The sequence below is a fragment of the Ranitomeya variabilis genome, chromosome 5, assembly GCF_051348905.1.
Source record: "Ranitomeya variabilis isolate aRanVar5 chromosome 5, aRanVar5.hap1, whole genome shotgun sequence".
NCBI lineage: Eukaryota > Metazoa > Chordata > Amphibia > Anura > Dendrobatidae > Ranitomeya > Ranitomeya variabilis.
The window spans coordinates 560,220,261-560,248,073 of record NC_135236.1 but is presented as its reverse complement, the minus strand read 5'-3'; the positions used below and the strand labels follow the sequence as shown (position 1 = coordinate 560,248,073).

The following is a 27,813-nucleotide window of genomic DNA, read 5'->3' as shown; positions in this document are numbered from 1 at the left end:
ATAGGCCTGAGTCTTGTCCACCTGACAGACTGTTTGTCCCGGATAAGTGGACCAGCAGAGTCATTTCCGAGGTTCATTCCTCGGTGTTGGCAGGTCACCCGGGAATTTTTGGCACCAGAGATCTGGTGGCCAGGTCCTTTTGGTGGCCTTCCTTGTCAAGGGATGTGCGGTCATTTGTGCAGTCCTGTGGGACTTGTGCTCGAGCTAAGCCTTGCTGTTCTCGTGCCAGCGGTTTGCTCTTGCCCTTGCCTGTCCCGAAGAGACCTTGGACACATATCTCCATGGATTTCATTTCTGATCTTCCGCTATCTCAGGGCATGTCCGTTATCTGGGTGATATGTGATCGCTTCTCCAAGATGGTCCATTTGGTTCCTTTGCCTAAGCTGCCTTCCTCTTCCGATCTGGTTCCTGTGTTTTTCCAGAACGTGGTTCGTTTGCACGGCATCCCTGAGAATATTGTGTCAGACAGAGGATCCCAGTTCGTTTCCAGGTTCTGGCGATCCTTTTGTAGTAGGATGGGCATTGATTTGTCGTTTTTGTCTGCTTTCCATCCTCAGACTAATGGACAGACGGAGCGAACCAATCAGACTTTGGAGGCTTATTTGAGGTGTTTTGTCTCTGCTGATCAGGACGATTGGGTGACATTCTTGCCGTTGGCTGAGTTTGCCCTTAATAATCGGGCTAGTTCCGCCACCTTGGTTTCGCCTTTTTTCTGCAACTCTGGTTTCCATCCTCGCTTTTCTTCGGGTCATGTGGAGCCTTCTGACTGTCCTGGGGTGGATTCTTTGGTGGATAGGTTGCAGCAGATCTGGAATCATGTGGTGGACAACTTGAAGTTGTCACAGGAGAAGGCTCAGCGCTTTGCCAACCGCCGCCGCGGTGTGGGTCCCCGACTACGCGTTGGGGATTTGGTATGGCTTTCTTCCCGCTTTGTTCCTATGAAGGTCTCCTCTCCCAAATTTAAACCTCGTTTTATTGGGCCTTACAAGATATTGGAAATCCTTAATCCTGTATCTTTTCGTCTGGATCTTCCTGTGTCGTTTGCTATTCACAATGTATTTCATAGGTCCTTGTTGCGGCGGTACATTGTGCCTGTAGTTCCTTCTGCTGAGCCTCCTGCTCCGGTGTTGGTTGAGGGCGAGTTGGAGTACGTGGTGGAGAAGATCTTGGATTCTCGCCTCTCCAGGCGGAGGCTTCAGTACCTGGTCAAGTGGAAGGGCTATGGTCAGGAGGATAATTCCTGGGTGGTCGCCTCTGATGTTCATGCGGCCGATTTAGTTCGTGCCTTTCATGCCGCTCATCCTGATCGCCCTGGTGGTCGTGGTGAGGGTTCGGTGACCCCTCACTAAGGGGGGGGTACTGTTGTGAATTTGCTTTTTGCTCCCTCTAGTGGTTACTAGTTTTTTGACTCTGGTTTTTCTGTCATTCCTTTTATCCGCACCTGGGTCGTTAGTTAGGGGTGTTGCTATATAAGCTCCCTGGACCTTCAGTTCAATGCCTGGCAACGTAGTTATCAGAGCTAGTCTGCTGTGCTCTTGTCTACTGATCCTGGTTCCAGTTATATCAGCTAAGTCTGCCTTTTGCTTTTTGCTATTTGTTTTGGTTTTGTATTTTTGTCCAGCTTGTTCCAAATCTATATCCTGACCTTTGCTGGTAGCTCTAGGGGGGCTGGTGTTCTCCCCCCGGACCGTTAGACGGTTCGGGGGTTCTTGAATTTCCAGTGTGGATTTTGATAGGGTTTTTGTTGACCATATAAGTTACCTTTCTTTATTCTGCTATCAGTAAGCGGGCCTCTCTGTGCTAAACCTGGTTCATTTCTGTGTTTGTCATTTCCTCTTACCTCACCGTCATTATTTGTGGGGGGCTTCTATCCAGCTTTGGGGTCCCCTTCTCTGGAGGCAAGAAAGGTCTTTGTTTTCCTCTACTAGGGGTAGCTAGATTCTCCGGCTGGCGCGTGTCATCTAGAATCAACGTAGGAATGATCCCCGGCTACTTCTAGTGTTGGCGTTAGGAGTAGATATATGGTCAACCCAGTTACCACTGCCCTATGAGCTGGATTTTTGTATTCTGCAGACTTCCACGTTCCTCTGAGACCCTCGCCATTGGGGTCATAACACAGGTCCTTTTGGTGGCCTTCCTTGTCAAGAGATGTGCGGTCATTTGTGCAGTCCTGTGGGACTTGTGCTCGAGCTAAGCCTTGCTGTTCTCGTGCCAGCGGTTTGCTCTTGCCCTTGCCTGTCCCGAAGAGACCTTGGACACATATCTCCATGGATTTCATTTCTGATCTTCCGCTATCTCAGGGCATGTCCGTTATCTGGGTGATATGTGATCGCTTCTCCAAGATGGTCCATTTGGTTCCTTTGCCTAAGCTGCCTTCCTCTTCCGATCTGGTTCCTGTGTTTTTCCAGAAGGTGGTTCGTTTGCACGGCATCCCTGAGAATATTGTGTCAGACAGAGGATCCCAGTTCGTTTCCAGGTTCTGGCGATCCTTTTGTAGTAGGATGGGCATTGATTTGTCGTTTTCGTCTGCTTTCCATCCTCAGACTAATGGACAGATGGAGCGAACCAATCAGACTTTGGAGGCTTATTTGAGGTGTTTTGTCTCTGCTGATCAGGACGATTGGGTGACATTCTTGCCGTTGGCTGAGTTTGCCCTTAATAATCGGGCTAGTTCCGCCTCCTTGGTTTCGCCTTTTTTCTGCAACTCTGGTTTCCATCCTCGCTTTTCTTCGGGTCATGTGGAGCCTTCTGACTGTCCTGGGGTGGATTCTGTGGTGGATAGGTTGCAGCAGATCTGGAATCATGTGGTGGACAACTTGAAGTTGTCACAGGAGAAGGCTCAGCGCTTTGCCAACCGCCGCCGCGGTGTGGGTCCCCGACTACGCGTTGGGGATTTGGTATGGCTTTCTTCCCGCTTTGTTCCTATGAAGGTCTCCTCTCCCAAATTTAAACCTCGTTTTATTGGGCCTTACAAGATATTGGAAATCCTTAATCCTGTATCTTTTCGTCTGGATCTTCCTGTGTCGTTTGCTATTCACAATGTATTTCATAGGTCCTTGTTGCGGCGGTACATTGTGCCTGTAGTTCCTTCTGCTGAGCCTCCTGCTCCGGTGTTGGTTGAGGGCGAGTTGGAGTACGTGGTGGAGAAGATCTTGGATTCTCGCCTCTCCAGGCGGAGGCTTCAGTACCTGGTCAAGTGGAAGGGCTATGGTCAGGAGGATAATTCCTGGGTGGTCGCCTCTGATGTTCATGCGGCCGATTTAGTTCGTGCCTTTCATGCCGCTCATCCTGATCGCCCTGGTGGTCGTGGTGAGGGTTCGGTGACCCCTCACTAAGGGGGGGGTACTGTTGTGAATTTGCTTTTTGCTCCCTCTAGTGGTTACTAGTTTTTTGACTCTGGTTTTTCTGTCATTCCTTTTATCCGCACCTGGGTCGTTAGTTAGGGGTGTTGCTATATAAGCTCCCTGGACCTTCAGTTCAATGCCTGGCAACGTAGTTATCAGAGCTAGTCTGCTGTGCTCTTGTCTACTGATCCTGGTTCCAGTTATATCAGCTAAGTCTGCCTTTTGCTTTTTGCTATTTGTTTTGGTTTTGTATTTTTGTCCAGCTTGTTCCAAATCTATATCCTGACCTTTGCTGTAAGCTCTAGGGGGCTGGTGTTCTCCCCCCGGACCGTTAGACGGTTCGGGGGTTCTTGAATTTCCAGTGTGGATTTTGATAGGGTTTTTGTTGACCATATAAGTTACCTTTCTTTATTCTGCTATCAGTAAGCGGGCCTCTCTGTGCTAAACCTGATTCATTTCTGTGTTTGTCATTTCCTCTTACCTCACCGTCATTATTTGTGGGGGGCTTCTATCCAGCTTTGGGGTCCCCTTCTCTGGAGGCAAGAAAGGTCTTTGTTTTCCTCTACTAGGGGTAGCTAGATTCTCCGGCTGGCGTGTGTCATCTAGAATCAACGTAGGAATGATCCCCGGCTACTTCTAGTGTTGGCGTTAGGAGTAGATATATGGTCAACCCAGTTACCACAGCCCTATGAGCTGGATTTTTGTATTCTGCAGACTTCCACGTTCCTCTGAGACCCTCGCCATTGGGGTCATAACATGAGGCGTAAACAACCGGCGGCCGGAACGCCGAGGAGGTACAGAGCTCTAAGCCATACTTCAAACCAACGGCAGGACAGTCAGTCACAGGCGGGCTGTCTCACCTAAATCACCTACGCAGACATAGGGGGCAACCTTTGGAGAGGGGCGACTCTAGGGTCCCGGAAGAGCTCCGAGCCTACCCGTCATACGGGTGCGTCCCAACCATAACACCTGGGAGGGACGGAAGATTAGCAGAAGATCATCTAATCGAGTTGTGAGGGAAGACGAGAAACAGACACAACAGTTGTGGGAACTATCCCATAAGCTCAGCAGGGGAGGACCACAACACATAGCGCTAGCAGGAAGGCACAGATTTCCACCTGCAAAGGGAACTCTGGAGGTGCCATCGGATCGGCCGGACTTGCGCAGCCCGGTTAACTGTATTCCGGATTGAGGACTTTGAGACCTTCAGTAAAGAGGTAAAGAGACTGCAACCTGGTGTCCTCGTTATTGACTGCGACCGGCACTACACTACCACCATCGTCCACATCTATCACTGTGCGCCCCTCAGCAGGGTCACGGAACCGGGTCTAGCCACCGTGACAACTCCAGAACAGAGACTCAGAGACCCGGTACCGGGTACCCCTCGGCCCTGCGGCAGTGGGGGCGCTGCACTAACAAAAGAGGAAAATCTTACCATATGGGAATGACTGTTGCATTGACAAAGACTTAGGATTATGGAGTAATTTCTAGGAGAGATCAGAATCACAGATGAAATATTATGGGTATGATTATTGAGAAGTAAATCTTCTAGGATGCTTCATGGACTCATATCTGTCTTTGATGAATAATGACTTCATATGGTCCTCGTGCTCAGCTGTGCATATTATAGTCAAGTCTGAGAAGTAGATATTGACGGGGATTTAATATAGAGTTTAGGCCAGTTTTATGGTGTGAACTTGAAGACATCATAAACTATGGTACATGTCATACTTATACCATTTTTTCTGCTTAACAGAAGGGGCAAGAGTACACATGGCCTGACAAATTTAATATAATTTATACCAGAAAGTGGAATCTGGCACATGCAGAGCAAGAAATCTACCTAACGTATTGACAGGTATGTGATCTTCATAAATTAGGTGCATTTTTGCTTTCTATAAGCCAGCTTATTTTTTAATAAAATCAACGTAAGTGTAGCCTCAACATGATATTTTAATGGTGCTGTTAATGAACAAATTGCCATTAATGACATTGGTGACCATGGAATAACAAAACTAAACTCCAAGACAAAATTGACAATTTGTTCAATGCAAGAGTTGAAGTAAAGGTTAATGTTAATACTACAACACACAAATATATCTTAGACCATTGGTTGCTTATAGCTATGTGGGAACATTTGGTGAAGGCTTTTTCCTCTATCAGATTTACTGTACCTCAGTGCAAAAACAAAGTCTATAAAGGCATGATTGCATGAATTTGGCATGGGAAAAATGTAGGCACTCACACAGAGCCTTGACTTCAACTCCACTGAGAAATTATGGGATAAATTGGAACAATGACTGCAAACCAGACCGTCTCATCCATCATGGCCTGACCTACAAATGCTCCTTTTGGCTCAATGGACAAAAATACCCAATGACTCAACATGTAGGTGCAATTGTGAGATGTCCACACAACTTTGCACAAATACAAAAATCAACAACAGTTCATTCTTTCTGAAGCAAGAAGAAAGCAAGGTTGCCAATGAGAAACCCATAAACTGTTCCCAGTCTTCACTTAATTAAAACTATATAAAACAATACCAAACGCAGTAACATTTATGATAGGACCATCAAAGTGATTTCAGAGATTTAGCAAGACGTATACATTTATAAGAGCATCCAGAAACATATGTATTCAATAAATTACATGAACTACAAGTGTATTATACTACGGTAATTTAATGATAAATATATCATACAAGTGCATAACGTTAGTATAATTTATCTTCAAATTACCCATGGTATAAAGTGCACAGTGGGCAAAACTCAAACTATTCCATATTACTACAAAGTATATCTGCCTATAAAATATTATTTTTATTTACACAATTAAAAACATACCAAACATAAAAAAATGTATGTAGCCAGTGGTTGCCACACATTACTGCAGGGACACATACAGATAGATCAGATAATAATTAATAATTGGTTAATAAATTGTGCAGGCCTTTAAATAGTGCAAAAGTACATAGGTTGCTGCAATATTGTTAGTATAAATGTATGAAAGGGGTTGACTGGGACTTTAACATTGATGGCTTTTACATAGGATAGGCCATCAATGTCTGATTGGTGGTGGTGCGACACCCGGCATTCCTATGATCAGCAGTTCCCAGCACTGGTGGCGGATGGAACGATTAAGTTGTAGAGCTGCACAGCACAATGGAAAAGTGACCTCGGCCAGATACTACACATCCACCCTCTATTGATTCAAATATGGGACGGATATGCAGCACCCAGCTGTGGCCACTATACATGTGTCAGAGCTGTGCAGCTCCATAACTGAGTAGTTCTGGACAGCACAGGGATGTTGCATCCCCCACTGATCAGATATTGGTGACCTATCCTAAGGACATAAATGGTAGAAACGTGTGCACTACTGGTGGTGGTGCAAAGGTAGGTTCCCACACCTTACAGTATATATAAAGAAAAACCTTGCACTCAACTTATGCTCTTTGTGAATTTTTAATGTAGTACCCAAAAAAACGTTTCGGTCCAACACACCGGACGTTCATCAGTTATGTACTATGTGTGGAATTGCGGGGGGAGACAAAACAGTGTCTCTGGGCACACAGAGAGAGCGGCGTCTGAGTTGCAAACGGGTAAGAGATAAGATCCACTTATGCAGAAAAAAGGTATTGTGTGCCGTGAATAGACGCGGAGTCCTCCGCTCAGCACAATTTTGGAAACAAAAATTTTTTTTGCTAGGAAGTTATAAGGGTTAAAATTTGACCAGTGATTTCTCATTTTTACAACAAAATTTACAAAACCATTTTTTTAGGGACCACCTCACATTTGAAGTCAGTTTGAGGGTTCTATAAAAGTGACACCATTCTAAAAACTGCACCCCTCAAGGTACTCAAAACCACATTCAAGAAGTTTATTAACCCTTCAGGTGTTTCACAGCAGCAGAAGCAACATGGAAGGAAAAAATGAACATTTAACTTTTTAGTCACAAAAATTATCTTTTAGCAACAATTTTTTTATTTTCCCAAGGGTAAAAGGAGAAACTGGACCACAAACGTTGTTGTCCAATTTGTCCTGAGTACGCTGATACTTCATATGTGGGGGTAAACCACTGTTTGGGCGCACGGCAGGGCTCGGAAGGGAAGGAGCACCATTTGACTTTTTGAATGAAAAATTGGCTCCAATCTTTAGCGGACACCATGTCGCGTTTGGAGAGCCCCCGTGTGCCTAAACATTGGAGCTTCCCCACAAGTGACCCCATTTTGGAAACTAGACCCCCCAAGGAACTTATCTAGAAGCATAGTGAGCACTTTAAACCTCCAGGTGCTTCACAAATTGATCCGTAAAAATGAAAAAGTACTTTTTTTTCACAAAAAAATTATTTTAGCCTCAATTTTCTCATTTTCACATGGGCAACAGGATAAAATGGATCCTAAAATTTGTTGGGCAATTTCTCCTGAGTACACCGATACCTCACATGTGGGGGTAAACCACTGTTTGGGCACATGGTAAGGCTCGGAGGGGAAGGAGCGCCATTTGACTTTTTGAATGAAAAATTATCTCCATCGTTAGCGGACACCATGTCGCGTTTGGAGAGACCCTGTGTGCCTAAACATTGGAGCTCCCTCACAAGTGAGCCCATTTTGGAAACTAGACCCCCCAAGGAACTTATCTAGAAGCATAGTGAGCACTTTAAACCCTCAGGTGCTTCACAAATTGATCCGTAAAAATGAAAAAGTACTTTTTTTTCACACAAAATTTCTTTTAGCCTCAATTTTTTCATTTTCACATGGGCAACAGGATAAAATGGATCATAAAATTTGTTGGGCAATTTCTCCTGAGTACGCTGATACCTCATATGTGAGGGTAAACCACTGTTTGGGTGCACGGCAAGGCTCGGAAGGGAAGGCGCGCCATTTGACTTTTTGAATGGAAAATTAGCTCCAATCGTTAGCTGACACCATGTCGCGTTTGGAGAGCCCCTGTGTGCCTAAACATTGGAGCTCCCCTACAAATGACCCCATTTTGGAAACTAGACCCCCCAAGGAACTTATGTAGATGCATAGTGAGCACTTTAAACCCCCAGTTGCTTCACAGAAGTTTATAACGCAGAGCCGTGAAAATAAAAAAATATTTTTCTTTCCTCAAAAATGATTTTTAGCCCGGAATTTTTTATTTTCCCAAGGGTAACAGGAGAAATTGGACCCCAAATGTTGTTGTCCAGTTTCTCCTGAGTATGCTGATACCCCATATGTGGGGGTAATCCACTGTTTGGGCACACGTCGGGGTTCGGAAGGGAAGTAGTGATGTTTTGAAATGCAGACTTTGATGGAATGCTCTGCGGGCGTCACGTTGCGTTTGCAGAGCCCCTGATGTGCCTAAACAGTAGAAACTCCCACAAGTGACCCCATTTTGGAAACTAGACCCCCCAAGGAACTTATCTAGATGCATAGTGAGCACTTTACAAACCCCAAGGTGCATTACAGAAGTTTATAACGCAGAGCCGTGAAAATAAAAAAATATTTTTCTTTCCTCAAAAATGATTTTTAGCCCGGAATTTTTTATTTTCCCAAGGGTAACAGGAGAAATTGGACCCCAAATGTTGTTGTCCAGTTTCTCCTGAGTACACTGATACCCCATATGTGGGGGGAAACCACTGTTTGGGCACATGCCGGGGCTCGGAAGGGAAGTAGTGACGTTTTGGAATGCAGACTTTGATGGAATGGTCTGCGGGCATCATGTTACGTTTGCAGAGCCCCTGATGTGCCTAAACAGTAGAAACCCCCCACAAGTGACCTCATTTTGGAAACTAGACCCCCCCAAGGAACTTATCTAGATATGTGGTGAGCACTTTGAACCCCCAAGTGCTTCACAGAAGTTTACAACGCAGAGCCGTGAAAATAAAAAATCATTTTTCTTTCCTCAAAAATTATGTTTTAGCAAGCAATTTTTTATTTTCACAAGGGTAACAGGAGAAATTGGACCCCAATAGTTGTTGCCCAGTTTGTCCTAAGTACACTGATACCCCATATGTGGGGGTAAACCACTGTTTGGGCACAAGTCGGGGCTCGGAAGGGAAGTAGTGACGTTTTGAAATGCAGACTTTGATGGAGTGGTCTGCGGGCATCACATTCCATTTGCAGAGCCCCTGATGTGCCTAAGCAGTAGAAACCACCCACAAGTGACCCCATTTTGGAAACTAGACCCCCCAAGGAACTTATCTAGATGTGTAGTGAGCACTTAGAACCCAAAAGTGCTTCATAGAAGTTTACAACGCAGAGCCGTGAAAATAAAAATAAATTTTTCATTCCTCAAAAATTATGTTTTAGCAAGCAATTTTTTATTTTTTCAAGAGTAACAGGAGAAATTGGACCCCGATAGTTGTTGTCCAGTTTGTCCTGAGTACGCTGGTACCGCATATGTGGGGGGTAAACCACTGTTTGGGCACACGTCGGGGCTCGGAAGGGAAGCAGTGACGTTTTGCAATGCAGATTTTGATGGAGTGGTCTGCGGGTGTCACGTTGCATTTGCAGAGCCCCTGATGTGCCTAAACAGTAGAAACCCCCCACAAGTGACCCCATTTTGGAAACTAGACCCCCCAAGAAACTTATCTAGATGTGTGGTGAGCACTTTGAACCCCCAAGTGCTTCACAGAAGTTTATAACGCAGAGCTGTAAAAATAAAAAATAATTTTTCTTTCCTCAAAAATTATGTTTTAGCAAGCAATTTTTTATTTTCACAAGGGTAACAGGAGAAATTGGACCCCAATAGTTGTTGCCCAGTTTGTCCTAAGTACACTGATACCCCATATGTGGGGGTAAACCACTGTTTGGGCACAAGTCGGGGCTCGGAAGGGAAGTAGTGACGTTTTGAAATGCAGACTTTGATGGAGTGGTCTGCGGGCATCACATTCCATTTGCAGAGCCCCTGATGTGCCTAAGCAGTAGAAACCACCCACAAGTGACCCCATTTTGGAAACTAGACCCCCCAAGGAACTTATCTAGATGTGTAGTGAGCACTTAGAACCCAAAAGTGCTTCATAGAAGTTTACAACGCAGAGCCGTGAAAATAAAAATAAATTTTTCATTCCTCAAAAATTATGTTTTAGCAAGCAATTTTTTATTTTTTCAAGAGTAACAGGAGAAATTGGACCCCGATAGTTGTTGTCCAGTTTGTCCTGAGTACGCTGGTACCGCATATGTGGGGGGTAAACCACTGTTTGGGCACACGTCGGGGCTCGGAAGGGAAGCAGTGACGTTTTGCAATGCAGATTTTGATGGAGTGGTCTGCGGGTGTCACGTTGCATTTGCAGAGCCCCTGATGTGCCTAAACAGTAGAAACCCCCCACAAGTGACCCCATTTTGGAAACTAGACCCCCCAAGAAACTTATCTAGATGTGTGGTGAGCACTTTGAACCCCCAAGTGCTTCACAGAAGTTTATAACGCAGAGCTGTAAAAATAAAAAATAATTTTTCATTCCTCTAAAATTATGTTTTAGCAAGCAATTTTTTATTTTCGCAAGGGTAACAGGAGAAATTGGACCCCAATAATTGTTGCCCAGTTTGTCCTGAGTATGCTGGTACCCCATATGTGGGGGTAAACCACTGTTTGGGCGCACGTCGGGGCTCGGAAGGGAGGGAGCACCATTTGACTTTTTGAACGCAAGATTGGCTGGAATCAATGGTGGCGCCATGTTGCGTTTGGAGACCCCTGATGTGCCTAAACAGTGGAAACCCCTCAATTTTAACTCCAACACTAACCCCAACACACCCCTAACCCTAATCCCAACTCTAGCCATAACCCTAATCAAAACCCTAATCCCAACACACCCCTAACCACAACCCTAACCCTAATCCCAACCCTAACCCTAATCCCAACCCTAACCCTAACCCAACCCTAACCACAACCTTAACCCCAACACACCCCTAACCCTTACCATAACCCTAACCACAAGCCTATTCTTAACCCTATTTCCAACCCTAGCCCTAATTCCAACCCTAACTCTAATTCCAACCCTAAGGCTATGTGCCCACGTTGCGGATTTGTGTGAGATTTTTCCGCACCATTTTTTAAAAATCCACAGGTAAAAGGCACTGCGTTTTACCTGCAGATTTACCGCGGATTTCCAGTGTTTTTTATGCGGATTTCACCTGCGGATTCCTATTGAGGAACAGGTGTAAAACGCTGCGAAATCCGCACAAAGAATTGACATGCTGCGGAAAATACAACGCAGCATTTCCGCGCTGTATTTTCCGCACCATGGGCACAGCGGATTTGGCTTTCCATAAGTTTACATGGTACTGTAAACCTGATGGAACACTGCTACGAATCCGCAGCGGCATCCGTTGCGGATCTGCAGCCAAATCCGCACCATGTGCACATAGCCTAATTCTAAAGCTAACCCTAGTTCTAACCCTACCCCTACCCCTAACCCTACCCCTAACCCTAGTTCTAACCCTAGTGGAAAAAAAAAATATTATTTTATTATTGCCCCTACCTATGGGGGTGATAAAGAGGGGGGGGGTTCATTTACTATTTTTTTTACTTTGATCACTGTGATAGGTTTTATCACAGTGATCAAAATGTAGCTGGAACGAATCTGCCGGCCGGCAGATTCGGCGGCGCACTGCGCATGCGCCCGCCATTTTGGAAGATGGCGGCGCCCGTGGAGAAGGCGGACGGACACCGGGAGGCTCGGTAAGTATGGGGGGGGGGATCGGAGCACGGGGGGATGATCGGAGCACGGGGGGTGGGATCGGAGCACGGGGGGAGCGGACAGGAGGATGGGGTAGCGGACAGGCAGAAGGAGGGGAGTACGGGACTGAACGGAGGACCAGGGAGGAGATCGGTGGTGGTGGGGGGGACAGATCAGGGTTTCCAGCCATGGCCGATGATATTACAGCATCGGCCATGGCTGGATTGTAATATTTCACCAGTTTTCATTGTGAAATATTACAAATCGCTCTGATTGGCTGTTTCACTTTCAACAGCCAATCAGAGCGATCGTAGCCACAGGGGGGTGAAGCCACCCCCCCTGGGCTGAAGTACCACTCCCCCTGTCCCTGCAGATCGGGTGAAATTGGAGTTAACCCTTTCACCCGATCTGCAGGAACGCGATCATTCCATGACGCCACATAGGCGTCATGGGTCGGATTGGCACCGACTTCCATGACGCCTACGTGGCGTCATGGGTCGGGAAGGGGTTAATCCAATTGAGAATCTGTGGTCTGACTTGAAGGAGCTAGAGCAGTTTTGTCTTAAGAAATGGGCAAAAATCCCAGTGGCAAGATGTGGAAAGCTCATCCAAGAGACTTATCCAAAGTGACTCGCAGCTGTAAGGGCCACAAAAGGAGGCTCCACAAAGTACTGACTTTAGGGGGGTGAATACTAAAGCACACTGAAGTTTTAAGTTATTTTGTCCTATTTTTTGTTTTTGGCACATTAAAAATAAAACCAAATGTTCACAGTTGTAGACATGTTCCTCACATGAACTGCAAACCCTGGAAAAAATAAGTGAGATACCAGGTCGTGAGGTAGAAAAACATGAAAAATGCCAAGGGGTGAATACTTTGAGAAGCCACTGTAATTTATAAGGGTATGCCAATAACTTGGATAGCTTTACCCATTATGTGCCTGCCAAATTCTTGCCTGCCTCCAGCCTAATTTACATTTCACGTAAATGGCTATGGAGATGCGTATCGTGGCCTATGACAGGCGAGAATTTGGCAGACACAAAATGAGTAAAGTTATCCAAATTACTGGCATGATACCCTTAGAAATTATATCCTACCTAACACGTTTCCGCTTGTACAACATATTTCTTAGTTCATGCCTTTTACCTTATATGCATTGCTGCTTGGGAATAAAATACTTAGAACTGACATTATTCTCTTAATATCTTTATATTAATATTGTGCATTCTTACATTAGTAGGATACACTTGTAGTTCCTGTGATCTGATAAGCATTTTTAGGATGCTCTTAAAAAAACAGTACCGGTACTTCTTGCTCAATCTCTAATGTCACTTTATCCGATGGTCATGTCATTAATCAAACCTTGAAATTTGTTATACTGTTTAAATCATTTACACATATACATACATTTTTAAATAGCATTATGACGCAAAGTCCTCCTGTTCTTAATCACGAGGATAATGTAGTTACTTAATATCTTTTTTTTCCCATGTTATTGGACTACTCCCTATGTGTTTTTCTAACCACGACTGAGTACAATCAGCCCCACGCTCTCTGTATACTACGAAGGTGGTGCTAATATTTGCCTGTGACCTGTTTTCTCCATTAGATGCCCATCAATGGTGTTAATAATATATATCAGCACTTGTCAAAAGACAAAGCTAACCTGGATGAATGATACAATATAGATTTCACAGTAGACAGTAATAAAATTCAGTCTACTTCAGTCCATAAGGGCTGTCAGTCTTTGGCAAATCTAGATGATGAATGGCTGGAAAGTAAACAGCGCTGTATGTGGTATTCTGTGTGTATGAAGGGCTAGATGGGAAATAATATTTAACGTCTGTAACACCATGAAGCTCTGCTATTTACCAGTCCTGTTAGCCATGGATGACAATCTTACACTGGTCCTCAGATATGTGCAGCTGACTATGTGGGCAGACACAGCATCTCATTGTACATTCCCTGGCCCAACATCAGCTGGACTGGAGATTACCATAGTACAAGATTCCTGGAGCATGAAATGCGAGGAGCCTCGGCAGCAGATCAATCTTATAGAAGCTTCTCCAGAAAAAACAACAATCTTGTCTAGTACAGAAGCATTTCTTCAATTATGCAAATCTAATAGCAACCCCCCCCCCCATAAATACTGTATTTTATCTCTGTTACACTCTTACATAAAGGTGCCAGATCTCAGCCATCCTTACTAATAATCTTCCCACAGATTTATCAGAAAATCAGCCTAGAACTCTATGTATGCCATGCAATCTGATACTAGCCTAAGGTAACATTCACTGTTAGGGTATGTGCACACGTAGAATGATCCTCTGCGGATTTTTCTGCAGCAGATTTGATAAATCCGCAGGGCAAAAACACCGCGTTTTTCCTGCGGATTTATTGCGGATTTGCCGCGGTTTTTGTGCGGATTCCACTGTGGTTTTACACCTGCGGTTTTCTATTATGGAGCAGGTGTACAACCGCTGCGGATTCCGCACAAAGAATTGACATGCTGCGGAATGTAAACTGCTGCGTTTCCGCAAGTTTTTTTTCCACAGCATGGGCACAGCGTTTTCTGTTTCCCATAGGTTTACATTGTACTGTAAACTCATGGGAAACTGCTGAGGACACGCAGCTGCGGATCCGCAGCAAAATCCGCATTGTGTGCACATAGCCGAAGGCCCCTGTCATCCGAGCGTATTCACTAAGTCTATAATACAGATATACAATACTTACATATAATGAAATAGTATGCATGCCCAAAAAAAGAAAAAAACAGCAATAAATTCAAGTATAGATGTAAGACATCAAAAACTGATGCCACCTAATTTTAAGCATAGATCAAAATAGCACAAGTTGTTTTGAAAACAGATAAAAAATAATAGCTCTATCAGTTTACATTAGAAGCGTATTTCAATCCTTGTTAAATGGGTGAAATATGAATGACTAATAAGCTGATGTGAAAGAGGCGTTAGGGCTCATTCAGTCACCAGCTTTTCTCACACTGTACGAGTGCTACCGGTGTTTTTCACGGACGAGGTGGTCAGTAAAAAATCACAGACACATGTCCGATAGTGATCCGAGAGTTGGGAAAAAACTTGCCAATGCAAGTCTATGGATTAAAAATACTGGACAGCACTCTGATGCCATCTGGAATGTTTTATAGAAGCCTGAGAAGCCTACATCAGCTGTTTTTGTTTTCTTTTTACATCCAAGAAAAAATGAAGAAACTCTCACCATACTCTGATGGGAAATCCCCACACATTTACCAAACTCTGATCAGAAACACTGATGAAACGCAAACCAATTTTGTGTTGTGAGAAAATTACTGACGTCTGAAAGACCCCCTAGACTTAGTACTGGCATGAGAACACTAGAATTGGATCCTAAGGCCACGTTCAGTGTTTGGCCAAAACCAGGAGTGGAACAATCAGAGGAAAAGTATAATAGAACCCCGTCACCACTTCTGTATTTATCACCCACTCCTGGTTTTACAAATTTAAAAAAACTGACCGTCACATCCAAACATAGACTAAGTGTGAACAGGTGCTGAACCTAGAGTCACCAACTCGTGTATAGTCAAATAAATAAGGCAGCACACTGCGGCGCTAAAACATGCAAACATGAAACATGAAAATTGAACTGCATTACTGCACTAGAAATATGAAAAAAATGAGAGCGTTTAGCGCATAAGTTGGCCAATTTATGTGTACCTGGTAGCCACATTAGGGCATCTCTCTTATACCAGGTCCTAAACTTTCCTTTCCTCGCTGAGAATAAACATCTTCATCTGAATGGGTAGACTAAAATTCTCTCTCTCTGTGGAGGGGTAATGGACCTGTTGCTGTTGCGATTAAAACACCTGCGGCTAAGAGGCGGAGTGCTCAGTCCGAAGGCCTTATTTATTTGCCCACTCCTGGTTTTGGCTTACAAATACTGAGGTAAAAAACTCCCCAAATACTGAACATGTGAATGTGGTTTAAAGATATAAAATGTATAAAGAAAAAGAGCCCTGCATGTATCTAGCTTTACTTACATTTTGCATAGCTCTAACAAACTGACCAACATTTTGATGTAGCCATAGGATAGACCAGAGGTCCCCAACCTTTTTTGCACCAGGGACCGGTGTTCTGAAAATTGTCGGCATGTCGTAGATAGTAGGGATGGGCGAGGCTACGGAGTCACGTGCCGCAAACTGACCAATCACGGCCAAGCAACAGCTGAAGATGCAGGGTGGAGAGAAGAGGAGCTCTGGGCGGGGCTCTGGGCGGCAACATGCCTGAAAATTTCAGGGACGGGCGTGATTATGGCACCTGGGGGCCTGGTTAAAACCACAATAGTGAGGGAGGGGGCGTGACAAAGGGAGGGGGGCGTTACTATGCTCAGAAATTTCAGGGCGTCTTCATTTCTGCAAAGGGGGGTGATTAAAGCAGCGGGGAGTGACTACATGCCGAGAAGGGGAGTGTATCCATGCCCAGAAATTTCACCAGAGGGACGATGCTGAAGTTGGTTTCTTATTCGTTCAGTTTCTTATTCGGCTATTTTTTATTTTCTGTTTTTTTTCAGGTTTTTCAATAAAAATAAACCATTGTAAGTATATAATATTATGCGGTCATGTGCCCTCTTGTGAATACACTTAAAAACAGATAAAAATATTAGAAGGCTGGCACAAAAATGGGCATCAAAGTGGGCACTGAGGTATGGTATTAAAGGTGTTAAATGGCTTTGTGCCACTGATCTGACACCTGACTTGCATACCTTGTGATGCCACACATCAAGTTCCTGTCAATCCAGCCTGGCACAAATGGGTTCTGGGCATCAGAACTGGCATCAAATGGGGCAAACAGCCCATTTTCACAGATTTGAATAAGTAACTGATGTTTTTAAGGGGTTAAATGGCTTTGTGCCACTGATCTGACACCTGACTTGCATACCTTGTGATGCCACACATCAAGTTCCTGTCAATCCAGCCTGGCATAAATGGGTTCTGGGCATCAGAACTGGCATCAAAGTGGGCAGAGAACCAATTTTCACACATGCGAATAAGTAACAGCTATTTTTAAGGGGTTAAATGCCTTTGTGCTACTTATTATACACCTGATTTACATACCTACTGATGCCCCACATGAAATCCATGTCACTCCAGCCTGGCACAAATGGGTTCTGGGCATCAAAACTGGCATCAAATGGGGCAAATCGCCCATTTTCACTGATTTGAATAAGTAATAGCTATTTTTAAGGGGTTAAATGCCTTTGTGCCACTGATCTAACACCTGATTTACATACCTACTGATGCCCCACATGAAATCCATGTCACTCCAGCCTGGCACAAATGTGTTCTGGGCATCAAAACTGGCATCAAATGGGGCAAATCGCCCATTTTCACTGATTTGAATAAGTAACAGCTATTTTTAAGGGGTTAAATGCCTTTGTGCCACTGATCTAACACCTGATTTACATACCTACTGATGCCCCACATGAAATCCAAGTCAATCCAGCCTGGCAAAAATGGGTTCTGGGCATCAGAACTGGCATCAAAGGGGGCAAATAGCCCATTTTCACAGATTTGAATAAGTAACAGCTATTTTTAAGGGGTTAAATAGCTTTGTGCCACTGATCTAACACCTGATTTACATACCTACTGATGCCCCACATGAAATCCAAGTTACTGCAGCCTGGCACAAATCGGTTCGGGGCATCAAAACTGGCATCAAATTGGGCAAATCACCCATTTTCACAGATTTGAATAAGTAACAGCTATTTTTAAAAGGTTAAATAGCTTTGTGCCACTGATCTAACACCTGATTTACATACCTACTGATGCCCCACATGAAATACATGTCACTCCAGCCTGGCACAAATGGGTTCTGGGCATCAGAACTGGCATCAAAATGGTCAAATCGCCCATTTTCACAGATTTGAATAAGTAACAGCTATTTTTGAGAGGTTAAATGCCTTTGTGCCACTGATTTAACACCTGATTAACATACCTAATGATGCCCCACATGAAATCCATGTCACTCCAGCCTGGCACAAATGTGTTCTGGGCATCAAAACTGGCATCAAATGGGGCAAATCGCCCATTTTCACTGATTTGAATAAGTAACAGCTATTTTTAAGGGGTTAAATGCCTTTGTGCCACTAATCTAACACCTGATTTACATACCTAGTGATGCCCCACATCAAAGTCAAATCACTTCAGCCTGGCACAAATGGGTTCTGGGCATCAAAACTGGCATCAAAGGGGGCAAATCGCCCATTTTCACAGATTTGAATAAGTAACAGCTATTTTTAAGGGGTTAAATAGCTTTGTGCCACTGATCTAACACCTGATTTACATAACTACTGATGCCCCACATGAAATCCAAGTCACTGCAGCCTGGCACAAATCGGTTCGGGGCATCAAAACTGGCATCAAAGTGGGCAAATCGCCCATTTTCACAGATTTGAATAAGTAACTGATGTTTTTAAGGGGTTAATTGCCTTTGGGCCACTGATCTGACACTTAAAATACACAGAAAGTGATGCCCTGCATCAAACCCAGGTCCCTTCAGCCTGGCCCAAATGGGTTTTGGGCACCAGAATTGGCATCAAAGTCGGCAAACAGCCCATTTTCACAGATTTGAATAAGCAACTGGTGTTTTCAAGGGGTTAAATGACTTTGGGCCACTGATCTGACACTTAAAATACACAGACAGTGATGCCCTGCATCAAACCCAGGTCCCTTCAGCCTGGCCCAAATGGGTACTGGGCATCAGAACTGGCATCAAAGTGGGCAAACAGCCCATTTTCACATATTTGAATAAGTAAGTGATTTTTTAAGAGATTAAATGACTTTGGGCCACTGATCTGACACCATTATTACATGCATTTTGATGCCCTGCATGAAATTCATGTCATTTTAGCTTTTCCCAAATGGGTTCTGGCCGTGAGAATTGGCATCAAAGTTGGCATTGATTTTAATGATTTGAATAAGTAACTGAATTTTAAGGGGTTAAATGACCTTGGCCACTGATCTCACACCACTATGACATACACAGGCTGGAGACACACTAGCGATTTAAAAATTGGTCCTATTTATTGCAGGAAAGTCTGACGAGTGCAATGCAAGTGTCATGTGAGTGTCAGGCGTTTTTTGTGCGAGTACAATCTGACTTCTCACACCTAACACCCGATCTACATCCGACTGCAGTGCGATTTTAACATGAGATTTTACATACAGAAATGTTATTAATCATTTACACATAGTTTTAAAACGTAATATTCTTCAAAATGTATATACCGTATATATTCTAGAAAGATAGATTAAAAGCCGGCAAATGATCAGCCACGTACATTTTAATCAGAGTGACAGGTTAGATTACGATAGAATAGAGATATACACATAGAATAAATGTGTGGTGTGTGTGTGTGTATACATATATACAGTATATATATACTGTATATATATATATATATATATATATATATATATATATATATATATTATAACGCTGATAGCGTCACTCTGTCCAAAGCCTTTATAGACTGCGCAAGCGCGACGCGTCTGCACAGTCTGGATCCCACAGTGTGACGCATCCGGGGAGGAGGATTGTGGCCCAGGAGATCGCGGTATGAGTAAGCACTGAACGCATACCGCTATCTCCAACGGAGAAGCAGAGACACACCAGGAGGGTGAGTATGAAGGGGGAGGGTGAGCCATGCTATATTCACCTGTCCCCGTTCCACCGCCGGGTCTTCCGCATCCTCTGGCTGTGACGTTCAGGTCATAGGGCGCGATGACGTGGTCAGTGCGCGCCCCCTGCCTCAACAGTCACAGCCAGAGGACACGGATGACAGAGTGGCGCGCGGCGGTGGAACAGAGACAGGTGAATATCGCAAGTGCCGGGTGTGACGGGGCATGCGACAGAGCAGGAAGAGACACCACGCCAGTAATCAATCCAATAAAATTTATCGGAACAGGGAACTGGGACAACACAAATCAAAGTAATTCTGCAGCGTCCGTAATTAGTCTACAATGAGTCCACACAAAGGGAGCAGATCCGGGGGCGCCACCTGGCAATCCGAAGCCAGGCAAAAGAAAAATAATCCTGGGATGGGTTTACTGGATCCAGCAGATGAGGGACACAACACCATTCCACGTGGCAGCTTTTAATCCTCCACACACGGGCACCAGGATCTCGCCTCAGCATACGATCCCAGCCCTTCGCAAGTCACCACACAATTGAATCAGCCAACACATGAGTCTATTGTTCTGTGTCCTGGGATCCATCCCTCCATGAGGGAAAGCTCCCCCTTCTGGTTGTTGACTCAAGCCTGATTACATAGCAGTCCAGGGACACAGGCCGGGGGAGGGACACGCTGTTACACCGGGGGCCTTAGCCAGCGGCGACTCCAGCACCTGACCCCCATAGTGCGCTGGTGTTCCCGCCTGCTTAGGCACTCGGCGCCCAGCGACGAGAGGTGAGTCTGTCATTTTTTTTTTTGAAATCGCAGCATCAGCATACGGGGCATATTATGCTATGGAGCATCTTATGGGGGCCATCAACGATGGGAGCAGCACATGACAGAATGGGGGCGCAGAATGGGTGCAGCACATTACAGAATGGGGCGCAGGATGGGAGCAGCACATGACAGAATGGGGGCACAGGATGGGAGCAGCACATGACAGAATGGGGGCGCAGAATGGTTGCAGCACATGACAGAATGGGGGCGCAGGATGGGAGCAGCACATTACAGAATGGGGGCGCAGAATGGGAGCAGCACATGACAGGATGGGGCGCAGGATGAAAGCAGCACATGACAGGATGGGGGCGCAGGATGGGAGCAGCACATGACAGGATGAGGGCACAGGAAAAGAGTAGCACATGACAAGATGGAGGCGCACAAAACAGGATGAGGGCACAGGATGGGGCTGCACATGACAGGAAGGGGGCGCAGGATGGGAGCAGCGTATGACAGGATGGGGGTGCAAGATGGTAGCAGCACATGACAAGATTAGGGGGCAGGATGGAAGAGGCGCATACCAGGATGGAGACCATATACCAATACAAATGCTCGCCACCCGGGCGTAGAACAGGTTCAATAGCTAGTGGGTGTGTGTATATATATATATATATAACGCCAAGAAGACCAAAAACGAACGGCACTGTCTGTGAAACGAGGTTATCCAAAAATTTCGGGTTCAGGTATTAATGAATAATAGTCCTAGCATCAGCCATGCATCAAGATCATAGGTGCTCTTCTGAAAATACACGAAAATCCATGACCATATGCAAGAAGAAAGAGAAGGCACTCACCGATCTAAAATTCCCAACTTTATTTCATCTTCATGTTAACAAAATACTGACCCGTGGAAGCGCAAGCACAAACGGCCGTCGTCTATCCCTGCTCACAAGAACTCCGCTCCTCACTCCCCCGGCCATGGAATTTTTTTAACATTAAGATGAAATAAAGTTGGGAAATTTAGATCGGTGAGTGCCTTCTCTTTCTTCTTGCATATGGTTATATATATATATATATATATATATATACACTGTATATATATAGTCTTTATATTGCAGAGAGAGATACATAGAAGAATAGCCGGTAATTCATTTGTCAGCCTCTCTAAAATCACTGCTGGAGCCGACAGGATAGAAGACATGGTTTACATACACTAAGTAGATGCAGAATAGTTAGATATGTACTGTATATGTCAGTGATCAATACAATTAGTATAGTGTGTGTGCAAATTAGAGGACATGTATGTAATTAATAAAAGATTATTTTGGGGGGAAAAAATGTTGCGGGCTCCCGCATAATTTTCCAATCCAGAGAGGGAAAGCCAGCGACTGGAGGCCAATGTTTATAGCCTAAGAAGGGGTTAATACCCATGGATCTCCCCAGGCTATGAATATGAGCCCACAGCTGTATTTTTAGTGTTTACTGGCTATTAAAATAGGGTAGCCCCCAAAAATGACATGGGGTACCCTTATAATTAAATTCCAGAAAAAGCTATGCAGACAGCTGCGGGCTGATATTCATAGCCTAGGAAGGGGCCATGGATATTGACCCCTCATGGCTACAAACACTAGCTCTCAGCCTCCCCAGAAATGTCACATTTTTAAGATTCACCAATTTCAGCACTTAGCCTCTCTCTTCCCGCTGCCCTGTATCGGTGGTATATGGGGTAATAGTTTGGGGGTTGATGTGACCTTTATATTGTAAGGTCACATCAAGCCCGGCTTAGTAATGGAGAAGTGTCAAGAAGACACCTATCCATTGCTAATCCTATAGTTGTTACAGGTTCAATAAAGACGCAGCCAGGATAAAGTCTTTTAATGAAATAAAACACTAAACACAGTTTTTCATCCTTATTATCCAGCTAATACATACAACGCCCTTGTTCTCCTGTAATTAAAAAAAAAACAAAAACAAAAACCCAACAATATACCATACCTGTCAGTCGTTCTGTCCCACGCAGTAATCAATATCTGGGGAAAATACAGTTTGCAACTAGGAGCGGTGCTGAAATGCAACCGCCATGGCTGCAAACTACTGGGGAATGAGGAGATGCTGCCAGTGCAGCTACAGAGACTAGTGCTGATGTCACATAGTCTGCCCTCCCTTCCGGCTTGAACTGCAATGAACTCTGCAGCGTGGGAAAATGAACTGGCATTTTCCCACGCTCCAGAGTTCAGCGCGGGTCAGGCAAGCAGGGAGGGTAGACGCAGTGACTTCACCGCTAGTCACTGAGGCTGCGCTGGCAGCATCTCCTCATTCCCCAGTAGTTTGCAGCTGGGCTGGTAGCATCTTAGTACAGTCCTGGTTGCAAACTGTATTTTCCCCAGATATGGATTACTGCGTGGGACAGAACAACGGACAGGTATATTGTTGTTTTTTTTTTTTTTTATTCATTACAGGAGATCTATAGGATTAGTAATGGATAGCTGTCTTATTGACACCTCTCCATTACTAAGCCGGGCTTGATGTGACCTTACAATTCAAAGGTCACATCAACCACCCAACTATTACCCCATTGCCACCGCTACAGGGCAGTGGGAAGAGAGAGGCTAAGTGCCATAATTGCCATAAATCATGCAGCTGCGTCAACAAAAACTAAATCTCTGAGCAGTCACAAATACTCGGAGATTTCCCGAGCAACAAGTATATTCGCTCATCACTATTAACTACCTGCAAAAAACACTTGATGAACTTTCGATAGTAGTTTGCAAACCCCAAGAAGCGTTGCAAATAGTGATGAGCGAGTATACTCGTTGCTCGGGCTTTCCCGAGCACGCTCGGGTGGTCTCCCGAGTATTTGTGACTGCTCAGAGATTTAGTTTTTGTTGATGCAGCTGCATAATGTATGGCTGCTAGCCAGCCTGAGTACATGTGGGGGTTGCCTGTTTGCCAGGGAATCCCCACATGTAATCAAGCTGTCTAGTAGCTGTAAATCATGCAGCTGCGGCAAGGAAAACTAAATCTCTGATCAGACATAAATACTTGGAGACCACCCGAGTGTGCTCGGGAAAACCCAAGTAACGAGTATACTCGCTCATCACTAGTTGCAAACCCTTCAAGTCACGGGGCTGAACCCAATCACTAATAGCCTGCACCTTCTTGGGATCCATGTGAAACCCCTCATTGGAAACAATCAAACCCAAAAATGATAACTCCTGTACAAAAAATTAACATTTCAAATTTTGAAAAAAGTAGTTTTTCCCTGAGTCTATGAAGGACAGTACGCAAATAGTGAAAATGGGTTTCACTGTCAGGGGAGTAAACCAAGATGTCGTCAAGGTAAATAATCGCAAAGTGACCGATCAGATCAGCAAACACAATATTAATAAAATTTTGAAAAATGGCCAGGGGTGTTTGTTAGCCCGAAGGACGTAAAAAGATTCTCAAAAAGAACTTCTCACGTGAGAAACGCCGTCTTCCACTCGTCTCCCTCTCAAACACTTATCCAATTATAGGCTCCCCACAAATCCAACTTTGAAAATCATTTGGCCCCAGACAACTGGTTACACAAGTCAGGAATGAGAGGAAGTGGGTAAGTGTTTCTCACAGTGATTTTGTTGAGTTCCCGAAAGTCGAGGCAAGGACTCAAACCACCATCTTTTTTCTTTACAAAGAAAAAGCCAGCTGCCATAGGAGAAACATAAGGGCGGATATGCCCCTTACGAAGACTCTCGGCAATATACTCCTTCATGGCCAGCCGCTCAGGACAAGACAGATTAAATTGATGGCACAATTAAAAGATGGATGTGGCGGTAGAACCTCAGCCTCGCTTTCAGAGAACACGTCTTCAAAGACCTTCAGATACTCCGGAATAGCTTCCAGACCGACAGACAACACAGATACACACTTCAAGGACTTAGATAAGGACCATTGAACAATTTCCTCAGTAACCCAGTTAACAACAGGGTTTTGATGCTGTAACCAAGGCATTCCCGACACCAACCCACTATATTTGCCCACTTTGATGCTAATTCTGGTGCCCAGAACCCATTTGGGCTAGGCTGGAGGGACCTGGGTTTGATGCAGGGCATCGCTATTTGTGTATTTTAAGTGTCAGATCAGTGGCCCAAAGCCATTTAACCCCTTAAAAACAGCAGGTCCCTATTCAAATCTGTTAAAATTGGCTGTTTGCCCAGTTTGATGACAGTTCTGATGCCCAGAACTAATTAGGGCCAGGCTGAAGAGACCTGGTTTTATTGTGGGGCTCCCTGTTCTATATGTATGCACTCTGGTATCAGTGGCACAAAGGAATTTAACCCCTTAAAAACACCACTTACTTATTCAAATCTGTGAAAATGGGCTGTTTGCCCACTTTGATGCCAGTTCTGGTGCCCAGAACCCATTTGGGCCAGGCTGGAGAGACCTGGGTTTGATGCAGGGCATCACTGTCTGTGTATTTTAAGTGTCAGATCAGTGGCCCAAAGGCATTTAACCCCTTAAAAACATCAGTTACTTATTCAAATCTGCGAAAATTGGCTGTTTGCCCACTTTGATGCCAGTTCTGGTGCCCAGAACCCATTTGGGCCAGGCTGAAGGGACCTGGGTTTGATGCAGGGCATCACTGTCTGTGTATTTTAAGTGTCAGATCAGTGGCCCAAAGGCATTTAACCCCTTAAAAACATCAGTTACTTATTCAAATCTGTGAAAATGGGCTGTTTGCCCCATTTGATGCCAGTTCTGATGCCCAGAACCCATTTGTGCCAGGCTGGAGTGACATGGATTTCATGTGGGGCATCATTAGGTATGTTAATCAGGTGTTAAATCAGTGGCACAAAGGCATTTAACCTCTCAAAAATAGCTGTTACTTATTCAAATCTGTGAAAATGGGCGATTTGACCATTTTGATGCCAGTTCTGATGCCCAGAACCCATTTGTGCCAGGCTGGAGTGACATGTATTTCATGTGGGGCATCAGTAGGTATGTAAATCAGGTGTTAGATCAGTGGCACAAAGCTATTTAACCCCTTAAAAATAGCTGTTACTTATTCAAATCTGTGAAAATGGGCGATTTGCCCCATTTGATGCCAGTTTTGATGCCCAGAACCCATTTGTGCCAGGCTGGAGTGACATGGATTTCATGTGGGGCATCAGTAGGTATGTAAATCAGGTGTTAGATCAGTGGCACAAAGGCATTTAACCCCTTAAAAATAGCTGTTACTTATTCAAATCAGTGAAAATGGGCGATTTGCCCCATTTGATGCCAGTTTTGATGCCCAGAACACATTTGTGCCAGGCTGGAGTGACATGGATTTCATGTGGGGCATCAGTAGGTATGTAAATCAGGTGTTTAATAAGTAGCACAAAGGCATTTAACCCCTTAAAAATAGCTGTTACTTATTCGCATGTGTGAAAATTGGTTCTCTGCCCACTTTGATGCCAGTTCTGATGCCCAGAACCCATTTGTGCCAGGCTGGATTGACAGGAACTTGATGTGTGGCATCACAAGGTATGCAAGTCAGGTGTCAGATCAGTGGCACAAAGCCATTTAACACCTTTAATACCATACCTCAGTGCCCACTTTGATGCCCATTTTTGTGCCAGCCTTCTAATATTTTTATCTGTTTTTAAGTGTATTCACAAGAGGGCACATGACCGCATAATATTATATACTTACAATGGTTTATTTTTATTTTGACGCCCTGAAATTTCTGAGCATAGTAACGCCCCCCTCCCTTTGTCACGCCCCCTCCCTCACTATTGTGGTTTTAACCAGGCCCCCAGGTGCCATAATCACGCCCGTCCCTGAAATTTTCAGGCATGTTGCCGCCCAGAGCTCCTCTTCTCTCCACCCTGCATCTTCAGCTGTTGCTTGGCCGTGATTGGTCAGTTTGCGGCACGTGACTCCGTAGCCTCACCCATCCCTACTATCTACGACATGCCGACAATTTTCAGAACACCGGCATTAAGCCAGACCAGTTTTCCATGGCCCGGTGGGGGTGGGGCAGGGGCGGGGCTTTGGTCATATGGGGGTGGGGTTATGGAGGGATGGAGCTTAGTGCATACTTATCATATAATTATGACATTTATAATGAGAATGTGATTCAACTTACCATAGGTTCAGAATGAGTGGGAGCACCATGCTTGTTTCCCTGGTGCTCTGCACCATTATTGCCCCATAGCTGTGCCATATAGTGCTCTGCACCATTATTGCCCCATAGCTGTGCCATACAGTGCTCTGCACCGTTCATAATTGCCCCATAGCTGTGCCATATAGTGCTCTGCACCGTTCATAATTGCCCCATAGCTGTGCCATACAGTGCTCTGCACCATTATTGCCCCATAGCTGTGCCATACAGTGCTCTGCACCGTTCATAATTGCCCCATAGCTGTGCCATATAGTGCTCTGCACCATTATTGCCCCATAGCTGTGCCATACAGTGCTCTGCACCATTATTGCCCCATAGCTGTGCCATATAGTGCTCTGCACCATTATTGCCCCATAGCTGTGCCATATAGTGCTCTGCACCATTATTGCCCCATAGCTGTGCCATACAGTGCTCTGCACCGTTCATAATTGCCCCATAGCTGTGCCATATAGTGCTCTGCACTGTTTATTATTGCCCCATAGCTGTGCTGCTGCTGCTGCAATAAAAATAATAAAACACATACTCACCTCTCTTGCAGCTCCTCGGCGCCATCTTCCCGGCGTCTCCCTGCACTGACTGATCAGGCAGAGGGCAGCGCGCACACTATATGCGTCATCGCGCCCTCTGCCTGCACAGTCAGTGAGGAGAGAGAGACGCCGGGAAGATGGAGACAGCGGCGCCCGGCGTGTGGAACCAGGACAGGTGAATATGACATACTTACCTGCTCCCGGCGTCCCGCTCCTTCCCCCGGACAGCTGCTCTTCGGTGCCGCAGCCTCTTCCTCTATCAGCGGTCACCGGCACCGCTTCATTAGAGAAATGAATAGGCGGCTCCGCCCCTATGGGAGGTGGAGCAGCCTATTCATTTCTCTAATCAGCGGTCCCACGTGACCGCTGAACAGGGGAAGAGCTGCGGCGCCGCGGACCGGCTGAAAAACCCCAACGGCCCGGTCCCGGTCCGCGGACCGGCGGTTGGGGACCTCTGGGATAGACCACACATTTCTGAATGTTGGTGTCTCCATATAGAGCATGATTGATAGCTGTCGATACCGTTGAACATATTTTTTTTTATTGTTTTTATTGATTATTTCTTCTTGTTCATTTGTGTAGTCTCAATTTAAAATTGACTTCTGTTTTGCTGTACTACAGTGTGTAACTCCTTCACATAGCTGGGAATGCTGCTGCTTTAGCACTGCTAATAGCTATTGGCTCTCTTTGCTGTAA

General features: G+C 45.0%; 1 protein-coding gene across 1 annotated transcript in view; it reads right to left on the bottom strand.

Moving 5' to 3' along the window:
- The window catches only part of PDLIM4 (PDZ and LIM domain 4), a 349,721-nt gene that overhangs the window by 121,488 nt on the left and 200,420 nt on the right, over nucleotides 1-27,813 (bottom strand). The gene's annotated exons all lie outside the window — the stretch shown is intronic.